This window comes from Tamandua tetradactyla, chromosome 5 (genome assembly GCF_023851605.1).
Source record: "Tamandua tetradactyla isolate mTamTet1 chromosome 5, mTamTet1.pri, whole genome shotgun sequence".
Taxonomy (NCBI): Eukaryota; Metazoa; Chordata; class Mammalia; order Pilosa; family Myrmecophagidae; genus Tamandua; species Tamandua tetradactyla.
Window position 1 is genome coordinate 10,610,126 of NC_135331.1, and position 23,588 is coordinate 10,633,713.

A 23,588-nucleotide genomic window follows, 5' to 3' on the forward strand; every position below is an offset into this window, starting at 1 on the left:
TCCTTTATAAACGGAATAAATACAGAGAGAGGGAGAAAGCTGGAGAAGCAAGAAGCTGAAAGCAAGAAACTTGGAAGATTAGGGAAAGATCAGCAGCTGCTGCCATGTGCCTGGCCATATGGCAGAGGAGCCAAGGATTCCCAGCAGTCAGTCTTCAGGAAGAAAGCATAGCCTTGGTTTGGACATTCTCTCAGTCTCAGGCTGTAAGCTAATAAATTGTTTAAGCCAACCCATGTCATGGAATCTGCTTTAAGCAGCCTAAGAAACTAAAATAGGTGTTGATACATTGAATGGATTTTATTAATTCATATAACAGATATTTATTGAACACCTACAGAATACTTTGCAATATTCTTGGTACTAGGGATATGGCTGTGAACCCAGACAAGGTCCCTGATAAAACAGAGGTTGGTGCAATTGGGAGAGCTTACATTCTATGTAGGAAAGGTAAACTTGAAATCATATAGAAAACCCAGTTGCTAAATCCTCATTGGAAGGGAACTTAAAAATTATTTTTCTTTGAAGTCAAAACACATTATCAAGCCCTTATTAATACTTATTCTGTAGTAATGAGTCGCTCTTATCTTTAGGATCTTGAATTTAAGTGGTGTGCTATGTTTTGGAATGACGTCAGTTAAGAAAAATGTTCAATGTAGAAATACAAGTTTTCCTAAATTACCTATGGATAACACATTCTTAGGCCCAATCAGAGAACCAGATCCTAAAAAATGATTAGGAAAAAACAATTTTTTTTTCATTTACACTCTTGCCCTTCGTCTATCTCTTTTTTATAAACAGCTTTATTGAGATATAATAAAACCTTGGAAATTTAGTTTTAAAAGAAACCAAATTTATTCAACAAAGGTGCCAAGGCAGTTCAATGGGGGAAAGAATAGTCTTATTGGTAAATGGTTCTGAGACACGTAAAAATCCACATGCAAAAGAATGAGATTGGATTTCCTACCATATATAAATATTAACTCAAAATGGATCAAGACCTAAATTAAAAGCTAAAATTAAAACTCCCTTGTTCCAACATAGGTGTAAGTCTTTGTGTTGTTGGGTTAGGCAATGATTTCTTAGATGTAATGCCTAAAGCACAAACCACCAAAGAAAAAAATAAGTAAATAGTCTTCATCAAAATAAAAAACTTCAGTGCTTCAGAGGCCACCAGCAAGAAACTGAAAAGACAGTTCATTGAGTGGGCAAAATATTTGCAAATCATATCTGATAAGAGCCAAGTATCCAGAAAATATAAAGAGTTCTTAAAACTCAACAATAAAATTACAAAATTCCCAGTTTAAAAAACGGGAAAAGGGCCACGGTGGCTCAGCAGGCAAGAATGCTTGCCTGCCATGCCAGAGGACCCAGGTTCGATTCCCAGTGCCTGCCCATGTAAAAAAAAAAAAAAAAAAAAAAAAAGGGAAAAGAATTGGAATAACCATTTCTCCAAAGAGATATACAAGTGGACAATAAGCACATGAAAAGATGCTCAGTATCATTAATCATTAGGGAAATGCAAATAAAATCACAATGAGATACCACCTCATACCCATTAGGATAGCTTAATTTAAAAAGACAGATGTAAGTGTTGGCAAGGATGTGGAGAAACTGGAACCCTCATGCTTTGCTGTGGGATTATATAATAGTGCAACCATTTTAGAAAACAATTGGTAGTTAGTCAAAATGTTAAAAATATAGGTACCATCTGAACCAGCAGTTCTACTCCTAGGTAGATACCCCAAGGAATTGAAAGCATATTTTCATACAAAAATTTGTAGATGAATGTTCATAGCAGCATTACTGGTAATAATGGGAAAAAAACAGAAAGTAAGAATAACCCTTATGCCCAACAGCTGATGAAGGGATAAGGAAAATGCAGAATACCCATACAATAGAATATTAGCCAAAAAAAGGAATGAAGCACTGGTACATGCTACGATTAGATGAAGCTTGAAAATATGCTTAATGAAAGAAGTCAGTCACAAACGATCACATATAGTATGATTCCATTTATATGAAATGTCCAGAATAGGTAAATCCATAGAGACAGAAAGCAGATTAGTGGTTGCCAGGGGCTGGGATAAGTGGGAAATAGAGAGTGACTGCAAATGGGTACAGAGTTTCTCTTTAGAATGATGAAATTGTTCTGGAAGTAGTTGGCAATGGTTATACAACCTTGTGAGTGTACTAGAAACCACTGAATTGTACACTTTGAAAGGGTAAATTTTATGATATGTGAACTTTCAATAAACTTGAAAAACAGGAAGTAGATAGCCGAGGCCTCAGAAAAAAAAAAAGTACATGTCACAAAATAACAGCACCAAACTTCATATACTTTCCCAATAGGCACCTCGGCCCTCTCAAAAGCTTGTTTATTCTTATTTTAGTTGCCGTTCTAATGGTCTTGATTTTCTGATGTCTTTGTTGTGTGTTAAACCAGTTCATCATAACCCTCTTGCAGTCATTTTTATACGATCTAACCCTAACCTCCTGGCTCTAGCTGACTGGACCACAAGTGGGACCCTGATGCCAACTGGACCTGTGTGATTCTCTTGTCTGAGATCACAGAATCGGATAGAGACCACTCTTCAGTCTCTGCAACAGACTGCAACTGAGCTGACATAAACTCAGAGGTTGTGACAGAGTCATGGGAATGGAGAAGTTTCATGGAGGAGTTAAGAAGGGTGATCTGCAGAAGCAAGAGAATGAAACAGGGGAGCAGAAGTAGAGGGGAGAGAGACTAAGAAAATGACCTCTGGTTCCTGCTGAGTTTCTAATTTCTGGTTCAGCCCCCTTGATTCACCTTTTGCCCATCAGGTAACTCTGTATTCTAGTGTGATGGTCTGTTTCACGTGTCAACTTGGCTAGGTTATGGTGACCACTGTGGTCAAGCTCTGGCCTGCTTGTTACTGTGAGGATGTTTAGTAGATGGGGTTTGCATCTATGATCAGTTGATTGCATCTACTTTCAACAAAGGAACAATTTTGGTAATCTCCTCATCCAGTAAATTGAAGTTTTTAAAAACCAGAGCTGAGGATTTCAAAGGTCAGAAAAATTTTTGCCTCAATTTCAACATTTGTTCAGCCAGCCAACTCCCCCTGAGGGAAATGAAACTAAGGACTTCAACATTGGTACTTCCAGCTTCAGACCTATCCTATGGAGTCTGAACTTTTCAGCCCCCACAGCCTCATGAGCCAATTTCTTGTACTTAATCAGATATATATGATTTACATTTCCCTATTGACTAATGATGCTGAGCCTCTTTTCATGGACTTATTGGGCATTTGTATTTCTTAGGAGAAATGTCTTGTTCTGATCCTTAGACTGTTTTTTAATTGGGTTGTTTGTCTTTTATTGTTGATATGTACATTCTGGATACATGTCCTTTTCCGGATATGAAAAAAGATTTTCTTCCATTCTGGGAGGAAAATTCCAAACTGTTGACGTAGAGAAAATAGAGAAGTATGATGAGCACAACTTTATATATGTATATAACTGTAGAGTCTATGATGGCAATAATATGAAATGTATTTTTATTTTAATTTGTTGGACATATATGACATTTATGATTCCTAAGGCAAAACTATTTAAAAGGTATATTGAGAGAGGTCTCATCCCCAACCCTATCTCTCCATCTGTTTTGATTTTATCCCTCCCGTGTTTCTTTTTTGCAAATACAGCAAATATATTTGTGGATATGTGTTTTTTTCCTTTGTGTGTGTGCATGGTAGATACATGCATACATAATATAAACATATATAATATTTATAAGCCATGGAATTCCAAGGGTTGTCAGCAAACCAGCGGAAACTAGGGAGAGGCAAGGAAGGGGTCTCCCCTAAAGGAGTCAGAGGGAGTGTGGGCCCTGTTTACACTTTGATCTTTGACTTCTGGCCTTCTGAACTAGGAGATGATAAATTTCTGTTATTTAAAGCTCCCAAGTTTGAAGGAATTTGTTATGGCCTGGAAAACTAAGGCAGTTACTGTACCTTAGGAGACACTCCTTTTACAATGAGAGTCTATTGAGACTTTCAAAAATTCAATAACTTGCTCAAGTTAACGTGATTTGTAAGTCATGGAGGCAGGATTTGAACCCAGACCTGCCTGTTTGGAGTTTGCCCTGTAGTTTGTTGTGGATAAGACACCTTATTTCTACTTTATGGAGGTAGATATTCAGGCACATTTTGAAAAAGGAAGCGCAGATTTAATTAGGAGAACTGTTGAGGAAATTCAGACAACTAAAATGTATTGTGTCCTATGCAGGCACCATAAGAATTATTATTAGGTAAAGGAAGGTGAGTGAGACAGCTGTCCTTGTCCTCAGTCAGTTTAGAATGCAGTCTGTGAGGCTGCTTTAAGCCAAGCCCCATTCATATGCCTTCTTTTTCTGGAAGAAATATTGCCAATTATAAATAATCCCAGGGAAAATTTTCATTAGACAAACTGTGTGTGTGGGGGGAGGGTCATTATTTACGTCATACTGCGAATACAAACACGTCTTGAGTTACAAACACCGAGCAAAAATATTTTTTTTCTAAAATTTTCTTTAAGTCAGATCTTTTTAGTATTGTGTGGTGCAGTGCAGTTTTAGCAAATTTAACAGTTTTTAGGTTTTAGTGACAATAACACATGTGGTCAGGAACAGGCAACAAAATCTCTTTTCTAGTCCTTCCACTAGGCCACCATTAAAAAAAAATTCTTCATATATATATATTACTGTATCAAAAAACGGATTCTGACAAACTTCATAGCTCATTAAATTTTCCATTCACAGTCAGTCATATGAAAGATTTCTAATATGGATATTCATTTAGAAAGAATTCCACACTGAGATTCCAGTGTTCTAATATCAGAAATGCGTAAGTCCTTCTTCAGTGCAGTGTTGGACATTTTACCTCTATTGATTAATATTTTTCTTTCAAGCGTTTCTTCACTTTACTTTTGGATCATCATTTTTTGTATGTTTCATTTATTTTCTTTAATCCATTCTCAAGCAACGCAGGTTGGTATCTGTATTGACAACCATATGGGTGAAGATGGTAAACGAGGTGTTCTAACTCATACATATTTAGAGGGTCAAGATCATGAAAAGATCTGAACGGCATTAGGACCTCTACAGGAGGGTATTAGTTATAATTCCAGTACCAAAAGGTTTTGGGTAGATAAAGTTTGATTAAGTGGTGGTCTGTACAAAGGGATGAAACGTTTCTTTCCCAGGTGGTATCCCTGGAATCTCCAGCTTCTATGTTTATAATTTTCATGCATCTCCCCCATGTTAAATATTTGGTGGAGGAACTATGAGACCATTTGTCCATTTTAAATGCATCAACAAATCTTCTCAAGGCTTCCTTGCTCAGTACAGATCCTATGTAGCTGTGCTTTACATAGGGCTTAAATCTTCTCCCAGTGTGAATAGTCACATTTTGAGAGAAGCCATCTGCAGTCGCCTAGTATGACATGCATCATCACCTACTTTCACAAACCAAAGAGCATCTTCTAAATAATGGTCATACACATACTGAAAAGCCTTAATCATCTTCCAGTGTTGTTGGTCTCTGCCTCCTTTGGTTTTTAATCCTACACTAGGGAAATCTTTATTTTCTTCTGAATTTATAAACAAAACTTTTATTACAATGTTGGGCCCATGTAGCTTTGACATGTTTGGTCCTTATCTCTAGATTTTGAGGTCCTGTCGTAACCCAGCGAAGAATTTTAATCTTCTGATATGCTTTTTCAGCAATGCCTGTGTCCTTATCTTTATGTTGGGTGGCATCTGCATGGAGGTTCCTCTGTCCTTCTAGATGATTCTGTCCCTTGTAGCATGAGAATCACTATGAAGAATATTGGGCTGGGTGTCACTTTGTCCTTCCAACAAAATACTAAATGGATGACATATGCAACAGCTCCCTCCTGCCCCTTCTGGGGGTCAGAGAGGGGAACAACATGGGCTGGGGAACCCTGTCTCTCCTCTTGGTGACCACAGAGGTGACTTGGGGTTATTAGTTGAGGCCGCCTGCTGTACCCAAATCATTCCAGCAGGAATGGCAGCCTCGGGGGGCCCTGAGCTTGATGGTTCCACAAACCCTAGAATAACTTTCATTCTGGTACATTTATTCTAGATTACAGATAGCTTTATGATGTGGACAGAGGCAAAGGGATGAAAAGGTAAAATTGGAAATAATAATGGTATTTGTGTAGTAAAAAGACGGCCTAGAAGAGCGCAGTTTGCCAAACTTTGCGGTCTCAGGACCCATTTACACGCTCAAAACTTATCGAGGACTTCAAACAGCTTTTGTTTGTGTGAGTTACGCATATATCAATGTTGCCCATGTTAGTTATGAACATAGAGACATGTAAAAATATACTATTGCAAAATGAGGAAAAAGTATACAAATTTCTTCTGTTTCCAGAGAGAGAGAGAGAAAGAGAGATGAGAGATTGAGGGGAAAATTTCCTAACTGAATTTTTGGATTTCCAAATAACAATACTTGGATAAAAGATGGTTCTTAATCTTAATTTGCATTCCTGAGGGTGTGAACCCCTTGGAAATAGGGCCTCAGACGTAGCCCCACTGGATGAACGAGGGTTTAACGCACAGTCCTGGAGGCCTTATAAAGAGCAGAAGCCGGAAGCCAGGGGCTGGAGGAAGCCGGAAGCCAGGGGCTGGAGGAAGCCGGAAGCCAGGGGCTGGAGGAAGCCGGAAGCCAGGGGCTGGAGGAAGCCGGAAGCCAGAAGGGAAAAGGTGAGCTGAGGAGGTAGAGGCTCCAGCCAAGGAACCCCTGCACTGCTTGGGGTGACAGTGTCTTGATTTCAGACTTCTTCTAGCCTCAAAACCGTGTCAAGACATTCTCGTTGCTAAGTTGCAACCAGTTTGTGGTATTTGTGACAACAGCTCTGGCAAACGAAGACATCCGGTGAGGCTGGGGAAACGGCAACCCGTTGGCTGACCGGGTCATCAAATAAGGTTTCAGATGTTTTTGGAAATTACTTAATACCTGACGTATTAGGAAGGATCCCCAATAGACTCAGGAAAATAAGACCCAACTGCACGCTCCCGTGAGCGTTCCTGTCTGCTGACTCTCCAAGGTGGTGTCTTAGCTACTGGGGGAGGCTGAATAATGGGCCCCCAAGGCCGGGAGAGAGGTCTCTGCAGCGGTAATTACCTTCAGCATTTTGAGAGAGGGAGAGTATCTTAGAGTATGGGATGGGCCCTATGTAATCGCAAGGGTCCTTAAAAGGTGGAAGAAGGCGACAGGGAGTCAGAGAAGGAGGGCAGAGGAAGGAGTGACAGCAGGTGCAAGATGGCAGGCAGCGTCTAGCAGCTGGGAAAGCCCAGGAGCCAGCTTCCCTCCTGGAGCCTCAGAAGGAGCACAGCCCTGCTCACACCTTGGCTTTAACCCTGTAAGACCCGTTTCAGACCTCACAACTCCAGAACTGTAAGAGTGTAAATATGTGTTGCTTTAAGCTGCTACATCTGTTACAGTGGCAACAGGAAAAAGTGACTAACTCGATAGACATATTATAAACATAGGATTCTTAATTCCCAATAAGCCCCAAGGAATTCCATTTCCTAGCTTTCATCTTTGCTTTTGGGACAGTTTGGTTTCTGTTTGAGTAGACGTATCTTTGGGCACTCGAGGGCATGCCAATGACCCAAGGCCTGAGGGAGAAGAAGTGCTAAGCTGTCGCTCCACTAAACAAATGATTTTTCCACCCACCAAATAGTTTTTATAAGCACAGAAAAGAAATCTCTCACCCAAGCTCTGTAAGAGATTTTTTAAAAATCAGTATCTTTTGTGTGAATTTAGACTTTTTCCCTTAAAAAAAAAATGGGAAAATAAATACGTATATCTTTCATGAGAACAGTTGTAGGTTTGCAGAAACATCATGCAGAAATTACAGAGTTCCCATATTAATACCTCAACCATGCACCTCCTGGTCACGCACAGTTTCTGTCTATTAACATTTTGCATTACTGTGGTACCTTTGTTGCAATTCATGAAACAAAATTATTATAGTGGTGCTGTTAGCTTTAGCACACTGTTTACATTGTGTTGTGCAGTTCTATGGATGTTTGCAAGTGTGGTAACTTCTATTCAGCCTAAAATTTCTGTTTTTGAATATACAGTACAGTGGTGTTAATTATATACCCAAAGTGAAAAATAAAAATAAAGATTTTTTTTACTCTAAACATAGAGTAAAAACATTCGTTAGGGCAGAACTCCTATTTGATAGTAGAAAAAGCCCAATGCTGTGATAGGGAAGAGGACAGAGAGACAAAGGCTGTGACTTATGACATAAATTTAGTATTATAACTTAAAAAGTGTGTAGCGATTGGAGTCCCACTTAGGATATCGTCTTTGTAGGGACAAAGGTAAACTGTCCCATTTTACCTGGGAAGGGAAGTGGGATTTTCAGTGCTAAAACTGGGAAAGTCTCTGGCAAACTGGGATGAGTTGGTCACCTTCAGAAGGATTAAGCAGCTCAGTTTCCGGCAGCTGATTATGGTATGCATTTAAGCCATGGCACCTAGGCCATTATTCCCTCCCCCTCGCCCATCCCACCAACAAACTTCTGTGTTCCCAAGCTTCACTCTGCAGAGTCTATAGCTAAACCTGTTGTTCTCATCTGTCAAAGCTGCCAGAATGCAATACACCAGAGATGGACTGGCTTTTAGTGAAAGGAACTTTATTAAGTTAACAATGCATAGTTCTTCAGAGGAAAGGCAGCTAACTTTCATCTGAGGTTCTTGCTTATTCAGGAAGGCACAGGGCGATCTCTGCTGGCCTTCTCTCCAGGCTTCTGGATTCCAATGGCTTTCCCTGGGCGATCCTTTCTGCATCCCTGAAGGTCTGGGCTGAGTTGCGAGTGATGAGATAAGGTATGCTGAGCTGCTTGGCTGTGCTGCATTGAGCTCTCTCCTTTAAGCTTCCATGGATGAGAATAAACATCACTCATGTGGAAGGCACTCCCCTTAGAGACTGCAGATGTCATTAGCCATACATGAGTTTCACAAGCTATGATTCAAATCCACAGCAACAGAACTAGGCACCATCACCTGGCCAAGTTGACACCTGAACGTAACTACCACATCTGTACTAGTTAGACCTGAACTAGGACTGTTAGGAAGGGCGAAGTTGGTACAAGAACTCGGCCTGCTTTCCAATAAACATACCCCCTAAACCACAATTCTTGTGATCTTGGGTGAGACAACTTCAGGTTTACTTAGAAACTTGAATAAAAATGAAACAAAATGAAACAGCGACAGTTGTCTAAACTTTACTTTTTTTTTTCCATTTTTTAAAAAGTTTTTTATTACTTAAAAAAAAATTACAAGAAACACAAACATTCCCAACACATACACCCAGCAATTCACAATATCATCACATAGTTGCATATTCATCATCATGATCATTTCCCAGAACATTTAGCATCAATTCAGAAAAAGAAATAAAAAGACAACAGAAAAATATAACAAACAGAAAAAATTTTTTTACAGGTCATACCCCTTACTAATACCTTTCATTGATCACTAGGATTTCAAACTAAATCTATTTTAACATTTGTTCCCCCTATTATTTATTTTTATTCCATATGTTCCTCTCATCTGTTGACAAGGTAGATAAAGGGAGCATCAGATACACGGTTTTCACAATCACACAGTCACATTGTGAAAGCTATATCATTATACAATTATCATCAAGAAGCATGGCTACTGGAACACAGCTCTACATTTTCAGGCAGTTCCCTCCAGCCTCTCCATTACATCTTGGATGACAAGGTGATATCTACTTAATGCATAAGAATAACCTCCAGGATAACCTCTCGACTCTGTTTGGAATCTCTCAGCCATTGACACTTTGTCTCATTTCACTCTTCCCCCTTTTGGTCGAGAAGGTTTTCTCAATCCCTTGATGCTGGGTCTCAGCTCATCCTAGAGTTTTTCTCAATCCCTTGATGCTGAATCTCAGCTCATTCTGGGATTTCTGTCCCACTCTGCCAGTAAGATCCACACTCCTGCTAGTCATGTCCCACGTAGACAGGGGGAGAGTGGTGAGTTTGCTTGTTGTATTGGCTGGAGACAGAGGCCACATCTGAGCAACAAAAGAGGTTCTCTTGGGGGTGACTCTTAGGCTTAATTTTAAGTAGGCTTGACCTATCCCCTGTGGGGTTAAGTTTCATATGAACAAACACCAAGACTGGGGGCCCAGCCTATAGCTTTGGTTGTCCACACTGCTTGTGAGAATATCAAGAATTCAGCTTGGGGAAGTTGGGTTTTCCCCCATTCTCACCATTCCCCAAAGGGGACTTTGCAAATACTTTTCCACTCACTGATCAAATCACTCTGGGATTCATCAGGGCATCACCTGGACAAACCAACAAAATCTCATGTCCTATACAAAGTTCAGTGTACTTAAGGTGTTCAATCAACTGTCTACATAGGTTATATTAGGAGATGCTCTAGTCAAAGTATAGATTTGTACCAAATAAACATTTTTTTGCTTTAGTCTCACACATTAGTTGAAATTTTAAAATATTAAGTACCATCTATTTTCAGTGCACTGCAGTAATGACATTCTTTTGTTCTTCCTCAGGCAAAAACATTTTTTTAATTTGTACATTTAGTCACTATCATTGTACCCTCTAGGCATTCCTAGATTACACCATCTCAATCTTTATCATCTATCTTTCTTTGTGATTTCATTTATGCCCCAGCCCTCCTCCCTCTGTCATTCTCGTATGCAGCTTCATTCAGTGTTTTAACATAATTGTATTACAGTTAGGTAATATTGTGCTATCCATTTCTGAGTTTCTATATTCAGTCCTGTTGCACAATTTGAATCCCTTCAGCTCCAGTTACCCAATATCTTACCCTATTTCTATCTCCTGATGGTCTCTGTTACCAAGGAAATATTCCAAGTTTATTCACTAATGTCAGTTCATATCAGTGAGACCATACAGTATTTGTCCTTTTGTTTCTGGCTAATCACACTCAGCATAATGTCCTTAAGGTCCATTCATGTTGTTACATACTTTGTAAATTTATTCTGTCTTACAGCTGCATAATATTCCATCTTATGTAAATGTCACAGTTTGTTTAGCCAACTGTCTGTTGATGGACATTTTGGCTATTTCCATCACTTGGTAATTGTTAATAATGCTGCTATAAACATTGGTGTGTAAATGTCCATTTGTGTCCTTGGCCTCGTGTCCTTTGAGTAGAGACAGCATATAGATGGGTCCTGTTTTTTAATCCATTCTGCCAGACTATGTCTTTTGATTGGAGAGTTTAATCCATTAACATTCAGTGTTATTACTGCATGGGTAGTACTTTCTTCTACTATTTTGCCTTCTGGATTTTATATGTCATATCTAATTTTCCTTCTTTTTACCTTTACTCATAGTCTTCCTTTCTACACTCTTCTCCACACCTCTCTCTTCTGTCTTCGTATCTGTCTCTAGTGTTCCCTTTAGTATTTCTTGCAGAGCTGGTCTCTTGGTCACAAATTCTCTCAGTGATTTTTTGTCTGAGAATGTTTTAATTTCTCCCTCATTTTTGAAGGACAATTTTTCTGGATATAGAATTCTTGGTTGGCAGTTTTTCTCTTTTGATAATTTAAATATATTATCCCACTGTCTTCTCGCCTCCATGGTTTCTGCTGAGAGATCTGCGCATAGTCTTATTGTGCTTCCCTTGTATGTGATGGATTGCTTTTCTCTTGCTGCTTTCAGGATCCTCTCTTTCTCTTTGACCTCTGACATTCTGATTATTAAATGTCTTGGAGTATGTCTATTTGGATCTATTCTCTTTGGGGTATGCTGCACTTCTTGGATCTGTAATTTTAAGTCTTTCATAAGAGTTGGGAAATTTTCAGTGATAATTTTCTCCATTAGTTTTTCTCCTCCTTTTCCCTTCTCTTCTCCTTCTGGGACACCCATAACACGTATATTCATGCGCCTCATATTGTCTTTCAATTCCCTGAGTCCCTGCTCATATTTTTCCATTTTTTTCCCTATAGTTTCTGTTTCTTGTGGGATTTCAGATGTTCAGTCCTCCAGTTCAGAAATCCTATGTTCTGTCTCTCGAAATCTACCATTGTAGGTTTCTATTGTTTTTTTTCATCTCTTCTACTGTGTCTTTCATTCCCATAAGTTCTGTGATTTGTTTTTCAGACTTTCAGTTTCTTCTTTTTGTTCTTTCCTTGCCTTCTTTATATCCTCCCTCAATTCATTGATTTGGTTTTTGATGAGGTTTTCCATGTCTGTTCGTACATTCTGAATTAATTGTTTCAGCTCCTGTATGTCATTTGAATTGTTGGTTTGTTCCTTTGACTGGGCCATATTCAATTTTCCTAGTGTGATTTGTTATTTTTTGCTGGCTTCTAGGCATTTAATTACCTTAATTGGTTTATTCTGGAGATTGCTTTCACTTCTTTTATCTAGGGTTTTCTTGCTGGATGAATTTGTTGTCTATCTGTTCTTTGACATTCCATTCTGCTTTATCTGGACCTTTAGCTTAAGTTTTGTTTAACAGAGGAGAATTTTTCAGTTCTTGCTTTCTTGTTTCTTGCCCTGCTTGTGTGGTGCCTTCCCCCCCCACCCCACACACACACTTAGGAGGGTCTGCTTAGATATTATAGACCCCAGCCAGATTTTCCCAGACCAAACTGGCCTCCTATCAGGAGGAAAAAGTGACCTGCGTCGGTTTTCCCTGAGGGTGAGACCCAGCAGGTTGAAAGACTTTCCTGTGAAGTCTCTGGACTCTGTTTTTCTTATCCTGCCCAGTAAGCGGTGCTTGTCTGACTGCAGGTCCCACCAGCATAAGATGATGTGGCTCCTTTAACTTTGGCAAACTCTCCCTGCTGGGGGCGTGGTGGATACAGAGAAGAGATTGTAGGCTGGCTTTAATGGCTTCAAGTTACCAAGCCCTGGTGTCTGAATTCCTTGATGGAGGTATTCCACCTTAGTTGGATTTCACCCCTCCCCTGGGGAAGGCACAGGCTCCAGACAAGCCCCCAAAAGAGCTCACTTCTGCCTATGCCTGGGGCAGTTGCAGCCTGAAAAGTCCTGCTGCTGTATCCAGAGGCAGTTAAGCCTTTGTAGAAATACAGCCTCAAAAACCTGTTTCCTTCTTTTTTTTTCCCCCTTTTTCTGTCAGTCCTGCCCCCTTGGCGCCGGGGAAAAATGAGCAACCTCCGCTTTAATCAGGTTCACCTAAGCTGGGGGCCTATTTTTAGTAGTCAGAATTTGTTAATTAGTTCCACAATTGGCGTTTGATTGTGCCCAGTCCCTGCTGCTGGTAAAGTCCTTTCCTTTCCCCTCTGGGAAGCGGCCTGTGGGGGAGGGGCGCTGGCCACCACAGCTTTGGGAACTCACGGTTCTGAGGGGTGCTCGCAGCCAGTCCAGCTGGTCCAGACTGGGGTACGCTGTGTGTCTGGTCACTGACGTGGCCCCAGGAGCTGTTCTGTACTGTTTCTGGTTATTTAGTAGTTGTTCTGGAGGATGAACTAAAATGTGCACATTGTTAAGCCGCCATCTTGACCTGGAAGTCCCCTTAAGCTTTACTTTTTCCCTGTCTTGTTTCATAATGGAAACCCCACCTGCCTTTTCTGTGGTAGAGAGAGAGCTTTTTGGAATACCCAGACTATGCATTACTCTGTCTCACCCACCCACCCACCTACCTCCCCCTAATAATTATTGGATTATTGGACAAATAGTTTTGAAATCAAACACAATGTGAATCCAGGTTTCTTTGGCTTGGAAGAGCAGTTTTTATTTTAAAAACCACTTCCACATGTGTGATCCTCAGAACCCCATTTTATAGTTGAGTAAAAATTCAAAATCACTAGTATTTGACAAACTGTTCCAGAAGCCTTCTTGCTTTTTCTGATTCATTGTACCTCCTTATTATCTGCCATAAGGAATTTCTTTTGGAAGAGTTGATGGTTAGAAAGAAAGAAAGCAGAGCTGGGAGGCTCCTCCGACTCCAAAGCCATCAAACTGGTGTTAACATTAGGCACTTTCAGTTGTCTGAATGTGGATGGAAATAGTCTATAATAAGTTCACGTAAGCAGATCACAAGGCATCAACCCCAAAGGGTAGAGTTTCCCAGTTCTTTTGTACTGATAAGTGTGGCCATTGAAAAATCCAAGTTGACACTGTGCTTGCTTCTGTCACTTTATAACTCAAGGGGTGTGTGTGTGTGTGTGTCTGTGTGTGTGTGTGTGTGTGTGAGACGTGAGCTGTGCTCAGACACCAGCGATGTGCGGCATGAGGTTACAAGTTGGCATAGCCAACAGGAAGTGTTTGTGTAGGATAATGCCCTGCCCTTTTTCTCTGTTGTTTCCCTTTTTTTTTTTTTCTCCCCCCATGCTATGTGTCCCACTCTCTCTGCATAGGAAATTCAGTGGTAACTAGGTGACCAAATGTGGTGATTTTCCTTGGGTCAATTGGCCAATTGGCATTAAAAACATTTCCCTTTCACTGCCCTTGAAATGATCAGATTGTGCATCTTCTTGTCTGCTGCCTGCCTCTAGCCTTTTTTCTAGGCATAAAGCACGATTCAGCCTTAACCTTATGTTGGGCCCAAATCTGCCATTTGACTTTGGTTTTGCCTCAGCTGTGGGAAGACCAGGAAGTCGAATGCTGACTTCAGAATCTGTTCTGGCCTCCCTGAACTTGTGTGATCAGGGAGCATGGGATCATAGGGTTACCTTCGTGTCTTTGTGATTTCATTGATATCAGACTATCCGTGTCAGTGATGCGAATGAGGCCTGCCATGGGGATGTGTGTTTCATATGCAAACACTTTCCCATCGTAGTTGTAACTGGAGTGAAAAAAAAAAATCATAGGCACTTTATATGGTGAAATTCTATCAGTGGCTCAAGTATGCATTTGTTGTTACTGCTTGAATAACATGTGCTGCCAGATTCTGGTTTCCAGGTTCTTGACTGCGTTGCGAGAAAGAATCGAAGGGCACACATGAAGGAATGCGTGGGCACTCTCGCAATATGATAGAGGCAAGAGGCCCCCAATGCTGGGACCGTCTGCTTTTATTGCTTCGCTTTACTTCCCTCCCCCTTCTTTGTTGGAGGGCCTTCGTCCTGCCCTCCCCTCTCCAGGGTGGTGCCCTGTGGTGGATAGTGCTCTTGGGTGGGTTGGGTGGCTCCCCCCCTTCTCGTGCAGGTGGGGTCATTTGGCTCCAGGTGAGTCAGCAGTGTTTGGTGTTTCCCCATAAGTGGGCAGCCCCCAGGCAGGTTGTCTGTCTAGGACACAGGCCTCCTGACCTTGATGAACTGTGCTTGCCTTGCTCAAGGGCTCCTTCACATTTTTTTGTTCTTTTCCTCCTTTCTCCTGTTCTAGGCTGCCTCAAAACATAGCAATGATTGATTGAAAAACTTTTTTGTTAAAGAAAAATAATAACTAAGAATGTTCAAATAGTTAATTAGGACTAGGATTGATAGACTTAGGGGAGGTGGTGTTGGCAGGATAATATTAGGAAAAATTGTATATTTTTGGGCCGTCAGATGTTTTTAAAATTTAAATAGTATGCCGGATGTGCAAAGTTATTACAACTCTAAAATATGAGTGAGGAAAATAATCTCTTGCTTGCTTTTGAACATATTCAGAAGCCATCACCAGGCAGTACCCAAAGCTTCAATGTGAGGGACTGTTTCAGTGAACTGACATCATTACTCTCCATCTACTTTTCAAGTGCAGGAGTTGAAAAGGAGATAAGTCATGGCCAGACAGTATCAAGGAGAAAGGAAAAGTTAATAATTGGGTGGCAACATCACTATCAACAGTATCTCACACTGGCAGAGCCAGCCAAAAAATATCTTCACTCCATCTCTGGACAATTGAAAGTGAGCATCAAATCAATGATCAAATGTTCAGTAGAGGTAACCTATAGGTACAATCCAGTGGGTGAGGTGCTAAGGAATGAATGAGCCGACAATGTGAAAATCAAACTAAATTTTTGATTAGTAGAATATCTAGAATGAGCTGGGACTCAGCATCAAGGGATTGAGGAAACCTTCTCGAATTAAAGGGGTGTTCTAGTTTGCTAGCTGCCGGAATGCAATATACCAGAAAATGGAATGGCTTTTAAAAGGGCAATTTAATGAGTTGCTAGATTACAGTTCTAAGTCTCAGAAAATGTCCCAGTTAAAACAAGTCTACAGAAATGTCCAATCTAAGGCATCCAGGGAAAGATACCTTGGTTCAAGAAGGCTGATGAAGTTCAGGGTTTCTCTCTCATCTGGAAGGGCACATGCGAATACGGCATCATCTGCTAGCGTCTTCTCCTGGCTTCCTGTTTCGTGAAGTTCCCTGGGAGGCATTTTCCTTCTTCATCTCCAAAGGTCACTGGCTGGTAGACTCTGCTTCTCATGGCTATGTCATTCTGCTCTCTCTGAATCTCTCATTCTCTAAAATGTTTCCTCTTTTATAGGACTTCAGAAACTAATCAAGACCCGCTCAAATGGGTGGAGACATGTCATCCCCTAATCCAGTTTAAGAACCATTCTTAACTAAATCACATCATCTAGGGAGATAATCTCATTGCAGTTTCAAACATACAGTATTGAATAGAGATTATTCTACCTTTATGAAATGGGATTTATATTAAAACATGGCTTTTCTTAGGGGGCATACTTCCTTTCAAACCAGCACAAGGGGGAAGAGAGAAATGAGACAAAATAAAGTGTCAGTGGCTGAGAGATTCCAAATAGAGTTGAGAGGTTATCCTGGAGATTATTCTTTTGCATTATATAGATGTCCTCTTTTTAGTTTAAGGTGTATTAGAGAGGCTAGAGGGAAGTACCTGAAACTGTAGAGTGTGTTCCAGTAGCCGTGTTTCTTGAAGATGATTATATAATCATGTAACTTTTGAAAAGTGACTGTGTGATTATGAAAACCTTATTCTGATGCTCCTTTTGTCTATGGTATGGACAGATGAGTAAAAAATATGGATTAAAAATAAACAAATAATCGGGGGAACAAATGTTAAAATAAATTGGGTAGAGGGAAATACTAGTGGTCAGTGAGAGGGAGGGGTAAGGGGTATGGTATGTATGAGTTTTTTCTTTTTATTTCTTTTTCTGGAGTGATATAAATGTTCTGAGAAATGATCATGGTGATGAATATACAACTATGTGATGATATTGTGAGCCATTGATTGCACAGCAAGTATGAAATGTTCATACGTTAAGAATGTTTGTGTTGTATGTTGATTGGTTTTATTAATAAAAATAATAAAAAAAGAGAATATCCTCCTCCAGGATTAAAAAAAAAAAAAAAGACATCAGAAACCATTCTACGTTTTCTTTAAGAAAGAAGAAGAAAAACTTAAAAAAGAAGAAGAAGAAGAAAAACTATCTCCTCATCCTTCGGCCTTTGACTCTGGGTACTTTCTTCTTCCAAAATCTCAGATATAGTTTTATCTGATAGATTGTGTTTTAAGAAGTAATAATTTGTAAATTAACAGCAAAAAATATTTCTTTAATTAGTAAAATATAATAAAATTGAAATATTTATTAAATTTTTGGAAACATTTTCAGATTTACTCTTGTACCAAGGCAGTTAATTCTGTGACGATGATACTGAACTTTGACTATTGATCGGCTATTGATTTGGACACCTTTGGCCAATGTGTACCCAGTGTTTCTTTACTCTTTGTACCCAGGATGTGTGTGCAGTTGTGTCCACCAAATCGGAAATGTACTCAAAATTTATTTCAGTGGCTCCAGAAATAATCAAGACATGGAAAAGCTGTGCTGTGAACATGAGCAGATCCCAGAGACTTTTCCTGGAATTCATTTGCTAATGTCCTTGTACCTGGCAAATCTGAGTTGGGGGGAATTTATCTGATCTCACTGAGATTGGCCTGCCTCGGACGTTCTGTGCTAGGCACTGTTCTCTGTGCTTGGGGCTTATCTAAAAACAAGCAAAAGAAAATATGTACTCTGAGGAGCTTATATTCCAGTGATGGGAGAGAGACAAGAGACAATAAAAATAGAAAGTAAGGGCAGTCAGGGAAGGCCATTGGAATTCATCAGTACATGAGTATTTGTAATAGCCAGTATTTTTTTTTTTTAACATGAGCAGACACCGGGAATTGAACTTGGGTCTTTGGCATGGCAGGTGAGAATTCTGCCACTGAGCTACCATCACACTGCTCTAGTATTTTTTTTTTTTTTAAAGGCTGTATTGTGATGATATCTATGTCCTATTTTTTTTATCATTCCATTCTACATATATAATCAGTAATTCTTAATATCATCACATAGTTGCACATTCATTATTTCTTAGAACATCTGCATCGATTTAGAAAAAGAAATAAAAAGACAACAGAAAAAGAAAACGATAATAGAGAAAAAAAAGTTATACATACCATACCCCTTACCCCTCGCTTTCATTTACTACTAGCATTTCAAACTAAATTTATTTTAACATTTGTTCCCCCTATTATTTATTTTTATTCTATGTGTTCTACTCGTTTGTTGATAAGGTAGATAAAAGGAGCATCAGACACAAGGTTTTTACAATCACACAGTCACATTGTGAAAGCCGTATCATTATCCAATCATCCTCAAGAAACATGGCTACTGGAACACAGCTCCACATTTTCAGGCAGTTCCCTTCAGCCTCTCCATTACATCTTGAATAACAAGGTGATATCTACTTAATGCATAAGAATAACCTCCAGGATAACCTCTCGACTCTGTTTGGAATCTCTCAGCCATTGACACTTAGTCTCATTTCACTCTTCCCCCTTTGGTGGAGAAGGTTCTCTCAATCCCTTGATGTTAATTCTCAGCTCATTCTAGGGTTTTTCTCAGTCCCTTGATGCTAAGTCTCAGCTCATTCTAGGATCTCTGTCCCACGTTGCCAGGAAGGTCCACACCCCTGGGAGTCATGTCCCACGCAGAGAGGGGGAGGGTGGTGAGACTGCTCATTATGTTGGCTGGAGGGAGAGGCCACATCTGAGCAACAAAAGAGGCTCTCTTGGGGGTGACTCTTAGGCCTAAATTTTAAGTAGACTTGACCTATCCTTTGTGGGGTTAAGTTTCATATGAACAAACCCCAAGACTGGGGGCTCAACCTGTAGCTTTGGTTGTCCACACTGCTTGTGAGAATATCAAGAATTCGATTTGGGAAAGTTGAATTTCTCCCCACTCTCACCATTCCCTGAAGGGGGCTTGCAAATACTTTTCCACTCACTGATCAAATCACTCTGGGATTCATCGGGGCATCACTCTGGTCTATGTCCTATTTTTTATTCTGTAGTTTATCTGCTTTTTTCCCCTTAGACATACCTCTGGCAAGACGTGTCTCCTTTTAATCTTCTAGTTTTGTTAGTTGTCTCAGTTGTTCTATATATCATTGATTTCTGTCTTTCAAGTTATTTCTTTCTTGTTTCTTTTCCCAACTTACTGAGTTGAATACTTTGCTCACTTTTTGTTTAACCTTTCTTGTTTCCTGATAAATCTGTATAAAACAACACATTTCCCTTTAAAGTATCACTTTAGTTGTGTCTCACAAACTTTGTCATATAGTGTTTTCATCATCACCCACTTTTAAATATTTCCAGTAGGTACTTAGCAACATTTTATTGTTTCCAAACAGGTTTTGGAACGTTATTCTTATAAAAAATTTCTAATTTTGTTGAAATGTGGTTGGAGAACGTGATCTGTAAAATATTGATACTTGGGAATGTATTGAGGAAAATGCATGGTCAAATGTGTGTCTGTTTTTATAAATGTGCCCTGTGTGCTGGAAAAGAATTTGTATTTTTGGTTGGGTGTTGTCTTTTCTGTATATCTATGAATTTGAGGGAGACCTCTAAGGAGCAGAGCTTTGAATGTTAGCTGACTGTTGGCATTAAGAAAAAAAAGGAAGAAAGTATTCCAGGCAGAGGGAATAGCCCTGGAGAAAGTGCAAAGGCCCTGGGGAAAGAATCAGCTTGGTATGTTCCATGAACAGAAAGAAGGCTAATATGATGGTGCATTTTGGGCAAGGAGGAGAATGACATGAGAGGTCACATCCTGAGAGGCAGGTGGGCGCCAAATCAAATTGGGCCTTACAGATTATGGTAAGGATTTAGGATTTGAGTTAACTCGGTACATTCATTGACGACTTACCAGACGGCATGCTAGGCACTTTATATAAGCTTAATATCAAGTACACATTTATCTAATTTTGCACAGTAAGGATAACATTTTGAGATTAAAAGTATTTTAGGGATGATAGTTAGCAAATAAAAAAACTTAAGATGAGGTCTAGGGAGCTCTCAAGTCTTTGGACATCCCTCTGCCTCTCAAAAAAGCTTCCAAAAAGGAGGATCAATTTTTATAATTGAATTTAAATGTTATTGGCTCTTATCTTGTCAGGGACCCATTAGTAAAACAACCTCCCCTCTCACAGTGGGTTTCCCATAGCACTCTCTCTGTTCCCCTGCAAAGTTCTGTTCCCTCTAATCTTACCCTTTTCTTCTCCACCTCGATGTTCGATGTTCGTGTCTGTTTCACTGAGGAAGCAGCCTCGGCCTGCCCTACATTCTCCTAGGGGGCTGCCTGCATTTCCAGAATGACCTGTCACAGCCCTTTTTTTTTTTTTTTTTTTAATTAACGGAAAAAAAGAAACTGACCCAACATTTAGAAATCATACCATTCTACATATGCAATCAGTAATTCATAACATCATCACATAGATGCATGATCATCGTTTCTTAGTACATTTGCATCGGTTTAGAACTAGCAACACAACAGAAAAAGATATAGAATGTTAATATAGAGAAAAAAATAAAAGTAATAATAATAGTAAAAAAAAAAAACCTATAGCTCAGATGCAGCTTCATTCAGTGTTTTAACATGATTACTTTACAATTAGGTATTATTGTGCTGTCCATTTTTGAGTTTTTGTATCTAGTCCTGTTGCACAGTCTGTATCCCTTCAGCTCCAATTACCCATTATCTTACCCTGTTTCTAACTCCTGCTGGACTCTCTTACCAATGACATATTCCAAGTTTATTCTCGAACGTCGATTCACATCATTGGGACCATACAGTATTTGTCTTTTAGTTTTTGGCTAGACTCACTCAGCATAATGTTCTCTAGGTCCATCCATTTTATTACATGCTTCATAAGTTTATCCTGTCTTAAAGCTGCATAATATTCCATCGTATGTATATACCACAGTTAGTTTAGCCACTCGTCTGTTGATGGACATTTTGGCTGTTTCCATCTCTTTGCAATTGTAAATAACGCTGCTATAAACATTGGTGTGCATATGTCCGTTTGAGTTTTTGCCTTTAATTCCTTTGAGTAGATTCCCAGCAATACCATTGCAATTCTATATTCAACTTTTTGAGGAACCGCCAAACTGCCTTCCACAGTGGTTGCAGCATTTGACATTCCCACCAACAGTGGATAAGTGTGCCTCTTTCTCTGCATCCTCTCCAGCACTTGTCATTTTCTGTTTTGTTGATAATGGCCATTCTGGTGGGTATGAGATGATATCTCACTGTGGTTTTGATTTGCATTTCTCTAATGGCCAGGGACATTGAGCATCTCTTCATGTGCTTTTTGACCATTTGTATTTCCTCTTCTGAGAGGTGTCTGTTCAAGTCTTTTTCCCATTTTGTAATTGGGTTGGCTGTCTTTTTGTTGTTGAGATGAACAATCTCTTTATAAATTCTGGATACTAGACCTTTATCTGATAATGTCATTTCCAAATATTGTCTCCCATTGTGAAGGCTGTCTTTCTACTTTCTTGATGAAGTTCTTTGATGCACAGAAGTGTTTAATTTTGAGGAGTTCCCATTTATTTATTTCCTTCTTCAGTGCTCTTGCTTTAGGTTTAAGGTCCATAAAACCGCCTCCAATTGTAAGTTTCATAAGATATCTCCCTACATTTTCCTCTAACTGTTTTATGGTCTTACCTAATGTTTAGATCTTTGATCCATTTTGAGTTAACTTTTGTATAGGGTGTGAGATATGGGTCTTCTTTCATTCTTTTGCATATGGATATCCAGTTCTCTAGGCACCATTTATTGAAGAGACTCTTCTGTCCCAGGTGAGTTGGCTTGACTGCCTTATCAAAGATTAAATGTCCATAGATGAGAGGGTCTATATCTGAGCACTCTATTCGATTCCATTGGTCGATATGTCTATCTTTATGCCAATACCATGCTGTTTTGACCACTGTGGCTTCATAATATGCCTTAAAGTCAGGCAGTGCGAGACCTCCAGCTTCGTTTTTTTCCTCAAGATGTTTTTAGCAATTCGGGGCACCCTGCCCTTCCAGATAAATTTGCTTATTGGTTTTTCTATTTCTGAAAAATAAGTTGTTGGGATTTTGATTGGTATTGCATTGAATCTGTAAATCAATTTAGGTAGGATTGACATCTTAACTATATTTAGTCTTCCAATCCATGAACACGGTATGCCCTTCATCTATTTAGGTCTGCTGTGATTTCTTTTAGCAGCTTTTTGTAGTTTTCTTTATATATGTTTTTTGTCTCTTTAGTTAAATTTATTCCTAGGTATTTCATGCTTTTAGTTGCGATTGTAAATGGGATTCGTTTCTTGATTTCTCCCTCAGCTTGTTCATTACTAGTGTATAGAAATGCTACAGATTTTTTGAATGTTGATCTTGTAACCTGCTACTTTGCTGTACTCATTTATTAGCTCTAGTAGTTTTGTTGTGGATTTTTCTGGGTTTTTAACGTATAGTATCATATCATCTGCAAACAGTGATAGTTTTACTTCTTCCTTTCCAATTTTGATGCTTTGTATTTCTTTTTCTTGTCTAATTGCTCTGGCTAGAACCTCCAACACAATGTTGAATAATAGTGGTGATAGTGGACATCCTTGTCTTGTTCCTGATCTTAGGGGGAAAGTTTTCAATTTTTCCCCATTGAGGATGATATTAGCTGTGGGTTTTTCATATATTCCCTCTATCATTTTAAGGAAGTTCCCTTGTATTCCTATCTTTTGAAGTGTTTTCAACAGGAAAGGATGTTGAATCTTGTCAAATGCCTTCTCTGCATCAATTGAGGTGATCATGTGATTTTTCTGCTTTGATTTGTTGATATGGTGTATTACGTTAATTGATTTTCTTATGTTGAACCATCCTTGCATACCTGGGATGAATCCTACTTGGTCATGATGTATAATTCTTTTAATGTGTTGTTGGATACGATTTGCTAGAATTTTATTGAGGATTTTTGCATCTATATTCATTAGAGAGATTGGCCTGTAGTTTTCTTTTTTTGTAATATCTTTGCCTGGTTTTGGTATGAGGGTGATGTTGGCTTCATAGAATGAATTAGGTAGTTTTCCCTCCGCTTCAATTTTTTTGAAGAGTTTGAGGAAAGTTGGTACTAATTCTTTCTGGAATGTTTGGTAGAATTCACATGTGAAGCCGTCTGGTCCTGGACTTTTCTTTTTAGGAAGCTTTTGAATGACTAATTCAATTTTTTTACTTGTGATTGGTTTTTGAGGTCATCTGTGTCTTCTTGAGTCAAAGTTGGTTGTTCATGTCTTTCCAGGAACCTGTCCATTTCCTCTAAATTGTTGTA

General features: G+C 39.3%; 1 protein-coding gene and 1 pseudogene across 2 annotated transcripts in view; one reads left to right on the forward strand and one right to left on the reverse strand.

Annotated features, from left to right (window-relative positions):
* Nucleotides 1-4,952: 4,952 nt before the first annotated feature.
* LOC143682967 (glycoprotein-N-acetylgalactosamine 3-beta-galactosyltransferase 1 pseudogene) lies at nt 4,953-20,157 on the reverse strand (annotated as a pseudogene).
* IFT81 (intraflagellar transport 81) overlaps nt 6,686-23,588 on the forward strand; it is a 282,552-nt gene continuing 265,649 nt past the window's right edge. The window contains exon 1 of one of the 2 annotated variants that reach the window (XM_077159817.1): nt 6,686-6,745. The gene's annotated coding sequence lies outside the window, so the exon portion shown is untranslated. Of the gene's footprint in view, nt 6,839-23,588 lie in introns of both variants that reach the window. The other variant, XM_077159819.1, reaches the window with a different exon arrangement.